The sequence below is a fragment of the Hibiscus syriacus genome, unplaced genomic scaffold (genome assembly GCF_006381635.1).
Source record: "Hibiscus syriacus cultivar Baekdansim isolate YM2019G1 unplaced genomic scaffold, ASM638163v2 tig00112443_pilon, whole genome shotgun sequence".
NCBI lineage: Eukaryota > Viridiplantae > Streptophyta > Magnoliopsida > Malvales > Malvaceae > Hibiscus > Hibiscus syriacus.
The window spans coordinates 980,300-991,667 of record NW_024063332.1 but is presented as its reverse complement, the minus strand read 5'-3'; the positions used below and the strand labels follow the sequence as shown (position 1 = coordinate 991,667).

General features: G+C 32.3%; 1 pseudogene; it reads right to left on the bottom strand.

Moving 5' to 3' along the window:
• Positions 1-1,793: 1,793 nt before the first annotated feature.
• LOC120179640 lies at positions 1,794-10,006 on the bottom strand (annotated as a pseudogene).
• Between the last annotated feature and the right edge of the window lie 1,362 nt (positions 10,007-11,368).

Below are 11,368 nucleotides of genomic sequence, written 5' to 3'. Positions count from 1 at the left end.
ATCAATAACATAATCTTTTTAAGAAATTAAAGATTAGGAAATTGGAAAAAAATTCTATAAGGAGCTGCAGTTATTATTATTTTTTGAATCATAATATAATTAAATGTTTATATAATTATTTAATATCACAATATTATAGAATAACAATAAAATAAACTTTGTAGCTGTAGACAAAAATAAAAGGGCATCAAAGCATCAGCCGATTAAAAAAATGGTGATGATTTATTTTAGAAGTTTATCAATGTGTTTTCTCTTTTAAGTTCATGAAGATTGAAGTGGTCCATTGATTCCTACTTCCCACCAACCGAATAATTGTTGGATTTAATTAATATTTGTTTAATTAAACATTTAGAATAATCCATGTTGCAGTAACAAAACAAAAATTATGGGATAATATTTAGAATATTTGTTTTATTTTGGATCATGTATATTCTGCTTGTTGTGCTTATCAACAATTTATTTACGATGTTTAGAATTAATAAATAAAGAGTTAATAATACATTTGAGATGAAATTATTATTATTATTATTTTTATTTTGGAATCTGGGATAATATTATAAAATTATGATTGTTTTAAAAATTGGAAAATGAAAATTAGGTAAATAACTAATTTAATTTAAAATTAAATAAATTATGTAAATTAAGGGTCAATTTGACATTATTTTTGAAAAGTACGTTTAAAAGGCTGAAGTTAGAAAATACTTTTAAAAGTGATTTAAAAAAAAATTAACTTTAAGATTTTAGTGTTTGATATTGTTATCTAATAGCATTTTTAATAAGATAGAATGTACCTTTTACACGTTATATTGTAAGCTAAAGTATATTAATTTAAATTATTTTAAATTTACTAATATTTTAATATATCAAATATATCAGATTAAAATATAAATGACAAATATACTTCTAATAAAAATATAAAATGAATTTATTTTTTTTAGCAAAATATAATTAGTATGTAATTAATACATAATTTATAAAAACAATTGAATTTTTAAAAATATTATTGGCATTGGTGCATAACAGTAAGGATAAAAGCATAACTTTGTTTCTAAATGAGAATTTAAACTAGAAAAAGCTAGAAAATCCAGCTTTTAAGGTTTGTTTAAAACCACCGATCTAACCGTATTATTATCTTTAAATTTTACCTGTCTGGTAATGATTTTGTTTTCAAACTTGACTTTTAGATCAAAAGTGCATTGATACGGCATTATCAGATGATATAGGATGATATAGGAATAACTGTTCTTTTAATCACTAAAATCGTTTGATTCGTTAAATAAATTTTAATTATTTTAGAATCATTTATTTAAATTCACAACTCATAGTAGTAAATTGCATCTTAGGTTTTTTTTTTTTTAAAATTTCATTTTTACAATTTTTTATATTTTTAGTTGAATAAGGTATTCCATATGTTATTTGCAGGAAAAAAAAGGTTTGAGGAAGAAGATTCAAATATGAGGATTTGTGGAATAAAAGGAATGAAGACTAAAGTCGAGCCAATATGATAGGAGTTGTTGAAAATTCCGAAGATTTTAATATTAATAAATTCATTTATGTTTTTCTTTATAATCTCTTGATATTCATGCTTTGTGTGGTTATATTTTGTGTTTCTTGAATTAATATTTTTATAAGGAGTAACATTGTAATTTACCCTTTTTACTATAATACCTAAATTATTTAGTTTCCACCCAATAAATGAAAAACAATATTCATTTAAATGTATTCCCATTGTATTTACCCCACGCCATTCTAAGTATTAAAATAACAATTCACCTTAAATGCTACTAGTAGAATTAAGAGCACATGTGAAGTGGAAGCCTAGAGTGTCCCACAGCCTCAAGTGGGGTACCTTTTAGGGGTGGAGAGTCCGAAGATCTTCTCCATATTAAGATCACCTTCCGTAGGCAATTTCCAAGTGAAGCCATGTAAAACATTAGCCAAACTTGTTTGAACGACCTTAATCGCCAGGGGATATCCAGGGCACTTCCTTCTACCCGACCCAAATGGTAACAACTGAAAATCATGACCTTTGACATCGATTGACTTCCCAATGAACCTATCAGGCCAAAATTCATTGGGGTTGTCCCAAATATTAGGGTCTCTCCTGATTGTCCAAATGTTTACAAGGGCTCGTGTGCCCTTTGGAATATCGTAACCGGCTACTTTACAATCTTGACGAGCAACACGAGGCACCAGCATGGGTGCCACGGGGTGCAACCTCATTGCCTCTTCGACCCATCGTTTACTGCCGATTACCCTATCAAGTTCTTCCGTGGCCTTGCCCAAAATTTCTGGCTTTTTCAACCCTTCAGAAACTACCTATTCTACCGTCACTGATGAACTGTCGTTTCCAGCAGCTATTATGTCCTAAAACACGACCAAAAATGGTTAACCAATGTTAGAGTTGAAGGGTTCTTTTATATATATAATTTGGATTTTAGATAGATCCAAACTTTTTAAGGTCGATCGGATTTGAATTTAGAGAAAATTCATCTGGTTCTAAAAAAGTTATTAGATATATATATATATTCTTTAAGGTTGATCGGATACACACTCTTTTTAAGACTAATTTCATTGATATTGAATAGGTTTCATGAAGAACCAATAATAGAAGAAGAAACATGGACGAAACGTTTACATTTTGATATTAATACCATCGCAAAAGACGACCGGTGATAGACGATAATTGTTACTGAAAAAGTACAATTTCAAAAAATAAGTTGAAAATGATGTCGTTTTAGGCAATAGCCGTACCAAATACAATATTATTTTGTCTATGTTATCATACCATTTAAATTTTAATGACCCAAAGATAAAATTGAAGTCAAAATCAAAGTTTAGTGCTAAAATTTAATGGAACTGAATGCTTAATGATATAAATGATATGCCGCCTAAAATTCAATTCAGTGATATGAGAATAATTTACCCTAATTTAACTTTCAAAGAATAATTCAATTGTGTGATCAGTAAAACAAGGAGCAAGCCATTTGAGCCATTTACCTGTGTAAATGTCTTAACACCATGCCTTTGAAGTTTAACCTCAAGATTGGGATCCTCAGACAGCTGCAAAAGCACGTCCAACATGTCTTTAGCCACATAATCCTTGACCCCTTTTCTCCTTTCGTTGTGTTCATCCAACACTTGTTCCAAGAACCTGTTGAAAAATCCCTCCGTCCCATGCCGTAAAAATATAAGTTTGAGTGGTGTTGTGTGTAACTAACAAAGCAGAGGGATTCTTTACTTATTTTGTGATTTAAAAACATGATGGAATCAAATTTTTTAATTCACGTAGCAGACAGTTTCACAAGCTTTTTTCTCTCTCTAAAAAACAAAAAAACACTCTCTGCATTTTAGGGATTCTGATTCGTTCATCAAGAATCAAACAAATCTTGATATCATCAAAAGGCGAATTGAGGATTATACGATATTGAGATTGGATAACATTAATTATTACTTGCTTTTGGGATATTCAATTATCATAATGAATCAAGTAAATTTTCATTTCTTTTACTAACTCTTAATAATTATACCATGAGAATGATTTGGTTGATTTAATTATCCTATTAGAATCCTTATATGTTAATTGCTTCTGCATGCAAATTTAATTGGTTTTTAACATTTGGCGTCGGAGCTAGATTTAATATGAATTAAATCATCAATTTAAGTTGCATAAGAAATCTGAATATTTTCTTATTAAAGATTAATTGAAGTTGCAAATTGACAATTGATTATGAAATTGATGTTGATGTTGGATTGATTATTAATTGATAAGGAACAATTTTATATCGTGATTTAAATCTTTAATATTTTAGTGAGTGCATTAGTCACCAAAGTAGTCAGCTCGGAATTCATTAAATGATTTATATTATGTTTATAAATGTTTATTTGATGTATCATCATAAATAACATTTAAGAATAATAAACATTTATAGTTATTAACATGTAGTTATACGGTTACCCAAAGGTATATCTTACTCATGGTTAATAACAATCGAAGTAGGTTATGAACATTGTTTAATTAATATATAATGTACATCCAAAATGATTTGTATGTTAAAGTAAACTTAATGATTGACCTTATATGTTATAAGTATGATAGATGTTTGATGATTGTTGGTTGTATTTAGATTTAGCCCAACAGTGAATTTAAATGCTGGTTTGGTATATGTTATAGATTGAATTATGGTTTAAATTCAAAGCAGTTAACTTGTGAGATGTAAATGTTTGAAGTGATCCTACTATGTCAAATATGACTGCCAATGATATCAATTTTAATGGGTAGAACTATGATGATTGGATCGAATATGTTAATTTAAATGCTGGTCTTTGCGACTCGATTTAGCTTTAGTTATGGATGTGTCCATTAAATCAACTGATACTAGTCCGAAGCAAAAAAATATGGGGAAACTGGGAGAGATCGAATAGGCTTATGATGAGCTTTCTTAAGCTTAGCATAACACCTAATGTTAAGCATTCCCAACGTAAGACTGAAAATGTGAGGGAATTTGTGGCTAAAATTAAGAAGTGTACTATGAAAAACATTGTGGATAAGTTTGTTGTTGATGCTCTTATTAATGATTTATCTAATAGAGAGTACACTATAGCTGAGTCAATGGATGAACACATTACTCACATGGTGAATACCTACAACTGGGTTAAAAGTTTAGATATGGATCTTGGTGAGAGGGTGTAAGGGTGATGATTTCCAGCAATTTCGAAGAACATACAACCAACTTAAGGAAAAATGATATGTTTCAGATACTAAGGCCATGCTCATGCAAGAGGAGGAAAGGAAAAGGGAACACCTTAAGGTCAAACTTGCCCAAGCCAACTTTGCTTATTGTGATAATTCAAACGTTGGTTCTAGTGGCGACAAAGCTCCAAGTAAGAAATGGAAGAACAAGCGAAAGCATGCCTTTAAGGTACAACCTGGTAAAAGGCAATGAGGGGTTGAAAAGATATTGAAATGTTTTTTTGCAACAAACTTGGGCATAAGAAGGTTGATAGCCTAAAGAGGAAAGCATGGTTTGAAAAGAGAGATATACATTTTGTTTCTATATGCTTTGAATCAAATCTGACTGAGGTACCTTCTAATACTTTGTGGCTTGATACTGATACAACCACTCATGTTTCTAATGTTATGCAGGGTTACCTAAATCTCCATCAAATTCCAGAAAGTGAAAACTTTCTATTTATGAGAAACAAGATGAAGGCTAGAATTGAAGGTGTAGAGACATATAAAATTGTGTTAGATACGAGCTATTGCCTTGATCTAGAGAAGTGTCTATATGTTCCATATTACTCTAGAAATATTGTTTTTGTTTCTTGGTTGGATGTTCTAAGATTGGACATGGTTGTTTTTCATTTTATCGTAGAACAAAACTTTGTGGTACTGGTTCATCGTCAGATACTTTGTATTGTTTCAATATAAATTTTACTTTTATCAATACTATGTTTAATGTGATGTTGGTAAGAAAATGAATGCACTAAATGAATCTTCTGTTGACTTGTGACATAAAAGACTCAATCATATATCCAAATAGGGGATTTTGAGGCTAATTAAAAATGAAGTTTTGTTTCAATTGGATTTTATCGATTGGAATGATACTTGTGTTGATTGCATTAAGGGTAAGCAAACCAAACATATATCAAAATAAGATGCCACAAGGAGTAGCAAATTATTTGATTTAATACACGCATATATTTGTGGGCATTTTGATGTACCGTATTAAGGCGGTGAGAGGTATTCTATCATCTTCATTGATGATTACTCTAGGTACTATTACCTATATGTACTGTATGAAAGAACTCAATCAATTGATGTCCTTGAGTCATTCATTATAGAGGTTGAGAGACAGTTAAATAGAAAGATTAAGGTAATACATTTTGATAGAGGTGGTGAATATTATGGAAAGACATCGGAAGTTGGACAAATTTCAAGTCCATTTAAGAAACTCCTTGAATCTAAGGAAATTTGTGCACATTATACAATGCCCAGATCACCACATCAAATGGTGTAGCGAAAAGGTGTAATCGTACATTGATAAAAATGGTGAGAGTATGATGAATGATAGTTCTATACCTGTTTCTTTGTGGATGTATGCATTGATGACAATCGCATACATATTGAATAGAGTACATAGTAAAGCAATTTCTAAGACAACTTATAAACTGTGGACATCTATGAAGCCTAGTTTAAGACATCTTCACGTATGAAGCTGCCAAACTGAAGTGAGGATATATAATCCACATGAAAAGAAGTTAGCTTTCAGGACCATTAGTGTTTATTTCATTAGATATTCAGACATGTCAAAAGAGTAAGATTTTATTTTCCTAACCATAGTACGAGAATTGTAGAGTATGGGAATATTCACTTCATTGAAAATGACAATGTCTGTGGGAGTATGAGAGCACGTGATATAGAGATAAGAGAGTCATTGATGGACTAAAACCCATCAAGTGATCCATCTTAAGTTGACGTTCCTATTATTGTAACACAGTCACAAAGCATGAATATAGAACAACAATAAATTGATGCTTCAAATCCAATTATGGATGCCATTGTTCAATAAGAAGAGGAAAATGCTCAAGTTAATGAGCAAGTGCAACCTTAAAAAGAGATAACATTAAAGAGGTCTACTAGAGAGAAATGGTCGGCTATTTCAAATTAGTGTATATTTTATGCACTTGATCATGAAAGTGACTTGATCAATGATAATGACTTGGTCTCTTTTGAACAAGCCACGAGCGATGAAAATTTTAACAAGTGGTTGATGATCATGAAGGAAGAGTTGAAATCTATGGATGATAAAAATGTTTGGGAAATAACAGAATTGCCAAAGGATTCTAAAAAAGTCGGTTGTAAATGAGTCTTTAAGACCAAACAAGACTCTAAGGGCAATGTCGAGAGGTACAAAGCCAGACTTGTTGGCAAAGGTTACACTAAAAAATATGGCGTTGACTATAAAGAGACTTTCTTTTTGGTTTCTAGAAAGGACTTTAAGGATTGTAATGGATTTGGTGGCTCATTTTGATCTTGAGCTTCACCAAATGGATGTTAAAACAACCTTTCTCAATGGAAATTTGGAAGAAGAGGTATATATAGATCAACCTCTAGGGTTTGAAACTACAAGTGAAGGAAATCTGGTATGAAGGTTGAAAAATCAATCTATGTTGACCGATGCATCTACATGAAGATTGTCAGAAGCAAGTTTATAATTCTTTTTTTTGTATGTAGATGATATTTTTCTTGCCTCTAGTGATCATGGGTTATTGGATGATGTTAAGAACTACCTTTCTAGCAACTTTGAGATGAAAGATATGGGTAAGGATTCCTATGTGATCAGGATATAAATATTTTGGGATAGATTACAAAGAATTTGGGAATGTCTAAAAAGGCTTACATCAACAAGTTTTAGAAAGATTTAAGATGGAATCGTGTGCACCTAGTATAGTTTCCATCAAGAAAGAAGACAATTTCATTATATTCCAATGTCCCAAGAACAATATGGATCACAAAGAAATGGATAATATCTTTTGTGCTTCTTTGGTCGGGAGTTTGTTGTATGCTCAGACATGTACTAGGCTAGATATAAGCTTTGCGGTCGGTATGTTGGGTCGTTATCAATCAAATCCTGGACTATTTCATTAAAGAGTTGCAAAGAAAGTTTTAAGGGACTTCCAAGACACTAAGGATCATATGCTCACATATAGAAGAACTAGTAATCTTGACATTGTTGGTTATTCGGACTATGTCAGATGTTCAGATACCTGAAAGTCCACATTTAGCTATTTGTTCCTTTTAGCTGATGAAATTGTCTCATGGAAGAGTGGTAAGCAGTCTATCATTGTTACTTCCACTATGGAGGTTGAATTTGTAGCATGCTTTGAAGCTACAGTTCAATTGTTGTGGTTGCGTAATTTTGTTGATGGTTTAGGCATCATTGGTACCATTTCTAAACCGATGAGTTGTGTTCTTCTTTAAGAATGATAGTTACTCCAAGGGTGCCAAACATATGGATTTAAAGTATCTATCCATCAAAGAAAAAGTGAAAAATCAAATATTTCAAATAGTGCACATTGGCACCAGTGATATGATTGCATATTCGTTAACTAAAAGAATAGCTCCTAAGCCATTTATTAGCCATGTTAGTGAAATTGGAGTAGTAGCGAAGTCCTTGTATAGCGGATGATTAGTCATACATGTATGAATATATGTCTTGGACATTTATATTTATTTGATACTCTAGATATCGATGTTTATTTGGATTTTGCTTATCTATGAATCATATTTAAGGTATGCATATTTTGTTATGATTATAGATGTTGGGTCTTATTTTAAGACATTGTTGGATAAGATATTTTGGGGTGTCTATCTTATTAAGTTGTGAGCTCAAATTATGTTAATATGTTATAAACTTGTCATATTTGAATCAAGTGGGATAATGTTAGAAATTTTGATTTCTAATATTGATTCATGTAATTTAAGTAATTGATAATTGTTATTGTTGTACACACGGTGATGATTATTGTAGTATTGAAGAGGCAATTATTAAGTATAAATCCCTCCGTCCCATACCGTGAAAATATAAGTTTGAGTGCTGTTGTGTGTAACTGACAAAATAAAGGGGCCTTTCGATTATTTTGTGATTTTAAAACACTATGAAATAATTTTTTTAATTCACATAACAGACAGTTTCACAAGATTCTTTTTTCTCTTTGAATTTTTTTTTTAAAAAAACACTCTATTCCTTTTAGGGGTTCTGATTCGTTCGTCAAGAATCAAACAAGTTTTGATATCATAACAAGGCGAATAGAGGATTAAACAATATCGAGCTTGCTTTTGAGATATTCAATTATCATAATAGAATCATCGAATAAATTTTCATTTCTTTTACAGTAACTCTTACTAATTATGCCGTGAGAATGATTTGGTTGATTTAATTATCTTATTAGGATCCTTATGTGTTAATTGCTTCTGCATGCAAGTTTAATTGGTTTTTAACATCAGCAAGCTTATTTTCTTCTCTGCTAATTAGCTTTAATACACCCCTACAACTAAAAATAGCTTCAATACAAGTTTTGACTAGATCCTTAAAAGTCAATGACACCAAATGCGAACTTTTAATCCAAAGAACAACAGTACTACAATCAGATACAAGGATTAAGTTATACCTTCTAGCTCAGGCAGAATCAGTAAACAACAGGCAAGCTTCCTTTATTGCTATAAGTTCTACGGATAATGGGTTCGAGACACCTATCAATCTAGAAAATTGGCGAAGTACTTTTCCATTATGATATCTCATTGGTCCACCTATCTTAGTAGGGCCGAAGTTTCCATCAACCGAACCATCCACATTGAATTTTACCCCCTCCTTGTCTAAGGGGCCTATAAGCTACTGGATCGATCAATTCATGGGGCGCTGGTAGAGACCAAATCCTAGGATCCCAGGTGAATTTGTTGATTGAGAAGGAGATAATCCGGTTAATTTTCCTTGCTCCGCCATCCAAGTTATAACCACACGTGGTCAATTACCAGGCTTCCTTCCCACTTGCCATTACCAAGGATGATACCATTCCTGAAAAACCACACAACCCAAAGGATAGCAAAAACTGCCATTTTCCATAGAAGCCCATATTTCCAATCTGGGCAGCCACCTATCCAGCCTTTAGAAAATCCCCAACCATAATTTCGAAAACCACAATTAACACCCCAAAAGCCACTCCAGTTACGCCACATCTGCCGAGAATAAGCACATGAGAAAAATAAGTGCTCAGTAGTTTTGAGTTCTTTTCCACATAGAACACAAAGGTTATCCGGAAGGGATATATCCCCTTACTTAGCTCAACCTTTGTCGAAACTTCCTGTATGAGTACTTTCCATGCAAAGAGTTCAATATTGAATGGAACCACTCCTGACCAGAAGTTTTTCCACTATTCGCACTGAATTCGATTGCCCAGACTGAGCTTTATAATATACTGTTTCAAATTGGCCATAGGAAGACATTGACCATCTCAAACAGTCCGACGGGCAAAGGCCAAGGTAGCACTCCTCTAGAGTTAGAAGGAGGTTTTCCCAGATATCCGCCTCCCAATCAAAAATAGGTCTTCTCAATTGCACTTCCCACTGTCATTTTCCATCGACACAGTGGCCAAAATCTGCTATCTTTCCAGTTTTCTTAACAGCAATAGCATATATCCTCGTATAAATATTTTTTAAACTCGACCCATTCGCCCACTTGTCAGACCAAAACTCTAGGAGGCGACCGTCTCCCACCATGAATTGGATATTTAAGGCGAATGGACCAGACTCTGTATAAAAGGGGCCAAGTGGTTTTACAATATTACGCCAAATTCATGATTTATTTCCTGCATTTGTGTTCGAAGGTAGAATACAATCAATCTTTTTCTCATACTTTTCTTTGACGACTTTACGCCAAAGGTTCTCTCTTTCTGAGCCGTACCGCCAAAGCCACTTGTACAGGAGAGCTTTGTTCTACACTTTAAAGTCCAACTAAAAAAAACAATTGTTGGAATTTATCACGCTCTATCAATCACGAGAAAATGTGCAAATAGAGGGTGAATTGGCAAACTAAAATTTTGAGAGTATAGATAGAAATGATAAGAAATTTGCACAAGATTTAAAGTGGTTCAACTTCCTCAAAAGAAGTTTATATTCACTGCCTTAGGTCCACACTAAAGATTTTTAATAAATTCACTAATTTTTTGATAGGCTCAAGAGTGACCTTTTACAACTCCCTAATTTTCAATAGCTAAATTATAACCAAAATCTCATTTACAAAAGGACAAAGAAATGTAAGCAACAAAACCTCTGAAAGGTAGGAGTTTACAAATTAAACTTACAAAAACACTCTATTTACAAGAGAAAATGAAAAATAAGATTGAAAAAGTTTTTCTCTTGGTATGGATTGCTTGGATAGGTGTTGTAACCTTCTTCAATTATCCTCAACTTGTTTTTATATGTTGAAATGAGTTTATAGTCATTTCTTGCTGTTGGGATTAATTTCCTCCAAAATAAAATTGCCCAGACCAGGGAGTATAGGCACTCAGGTTTGAAGTATCGGTGCTACACTAGTAAAAACTAGTCATTTTTCACCATTGGGCTTGGAGTATCGGTACTAAGATCATGGTATAGATACTACAATACAAAGTAGTGTCAATACTCATTTGAGTATCGGTACCAATTTTGCCTATTGGAATTTGAACACATTTAAAATAAATAGGTAGTATCGTACTGCCATGAGAGTATCAATACTTCTCTTACCTTGAGTATTGATACTACAAGAATAATATCGATATTATTCATGTGGTATTGATATTGTAAGAATAGTATCAGTACTTCTTGCCC